General features: G+C 50.5%; 1 protein-coding gene and 1 non-coding gene across 2 annotated transcripts in view; one reads left to right on the top strand and one right to left on the bottom strand.

Annotated features, from left to right (window-relative positions):
• Nucleotides 1-477: 477 nt before the first annotated feature.
• On the bottom strand, nt 478-549 carry TRNAA-UGC (transfer RNA alanine (anticodon UGC)). The gene has a single exon. It is a non-coding gene; the product is annotated as a tRNA-Ala (tRNA).
• A 744-nt stretch (nt 550-1,293) lies between these two features.
• The window catches only part of MCM3 (minichromosome maintenance complex component 3), a 15,931-nt gene continuing 15,571 nt past the window's right edge, over nt 1,294-1,653 (top strand). Inside the window, exon 1 of the mRNA XM_069975954.1 lies at nt 1,294-1,613. The gene's annotated coding sequence lies outside the window, so the exon portion shown is untranslated. The remainder of the gene's footprint in view (nt 1,614-1,653) is intronic.

Below are 1,653 nucleotides of genomic sequence, written 5' to 3'. Positions count from 1 at the left end.
TGGAGGCGGCAGGTCACTTCCGGCACAGTCAGTGTCTCTGTCACCCGCTGCCCGCCCCGGAGGATGACGGGAGTGCGCGCTCTGCTGGGACAGGAGCTGCTGGGACCGGAGGACAGATGAGTTACTGATTTATTGTTTTTTTCGGTGGGGCCACATATAATGCGGGACACGGGGGGCCGTTCCCGGGACAGCGGGACAGAACCGCGAAAACGGGACTGTCCCGCGAAATCCGGGACGGTTGGGAGGTATGAAGTATGACGCCGGCAGTACATACCTATGTGTATTGTGTGGAATACACTGCCCCCTGGTGTCCGTCACTCTATACTCTATAAACAATTCTCGAAAGTCAAAACGCATTTATTTAATACGGAAACCAGCACCCTTATTACCCCCAGAAACATAACTTAGAATTCCTACACATTTTCTCCCCCCAGTTTTATGACTCTTTGATGCTTTTGTCGTTCATTATAAAAGGTGTGGAGATGCCGGGGATTGAACCCGGGGCCTCATACATGCAAAGCATGCGCTCTACCACTGAGCTACATCCCCTACCTGTTAGCTAGCTTCACATCACATAATGGGATTATTGATTCCAGCTTCCTATCAGATGTTGTAATACAATTGTACATGATTTTTTTTTTCTAGCCATGGCAGCCATGTTATTTCAATTTTAACATACAGTATATCCAAATAGGGTGCACTCTATATAGGACACTATTACTATGTGAGGCACTATATGGAGAAACATTGGGGGGTGGCTGACTTCTATATAGGGCACCACTGTGGGCGCTACTATGTAGGAAACTATTGTGGGGATTTATCATATAATTTATCATAATGCAAAGCAATGGGTGACGCACACGGCTCTGACAGTGCCCGAAATGCTGCAAGCACACTTCAATTAATATAAAGGTTGGCCCACTGTGTAGTTTGACACCCTGTAGCACATGGTCAGCCATTTATTGGAGTACTACTTTTGCTGATTACTACCCCTAATCCGGCTATACTTTCTTCTGAAGCAAACTCCTTACAGAAGTTGTATCTCTCTGCAGACAGTAGGTTTCTATATCTTACTTCCGAAACTTTAAAGAGATTGTACCATCAGGCTCGGGCTGAAGCACTGGAGGCGGGCTGACCCACCCCCAGTGGGAGGAACGCCCCACCCCTCTTTGACGTGGCTCCATTAGAATCAATGGAGCAATATGATAGAGGGGCGAGGGTTTCCTCCCACTGGGGGTGAGTCATCCCGCCTCCCAGGGCCGTTTCTGCCATGAGGCAGACTGAGCCCTCAGGTGGCAGATTCTTTACTCCACTAGGGGGCGGCACAATCCCTCACTTTCACTTTCACCTGGTCTGCAGGCACATCACCAGGCACCTCTGCCTCCTCCTCCTCTCCGTAGCTCAGTGATGGACAGCCTTGTCACTGGGGGCGGCTGTCTCCTAGCTGGCTGGCTGTCTCTGTCGGAGCAGAGAGAAGGGGAGGGAGTCCCAGCACCACAGTAGAGCTGACTGGAAGCTGTGTGTGCCCTGTCCCCTCCCATACAGCCTCATCTCCTGAGCCCTCCACTGCTGGCCTGGGATGTGACATCTGCTGGAGGAGACAGACACAGGAGGTTAGTGTGTGTGTACAGTATATGTGAGTGTGTATACAGT

The sequence above is a fragment of the Dendropsophus ebraccatus genome, chromosome 6 (assembly GCF_027789765.1).
Source record: "Dendropsophus ebraccatus isolate aDenEbr1 chromosome 6, aDenEbr1.pat, whole genome shotgun sequence".
NCBI classification, from domain to species: Eukaryota; Metazoa; Chordata; class Amphibia; order Anura; family Hylidae; genus Dendropsophus; species Dendropsophus ebraccatus.
Note: the sequence above shows the minus strand (reverse complement) of the source record. Positions and strands in the feature narration are given on the sequence as shown.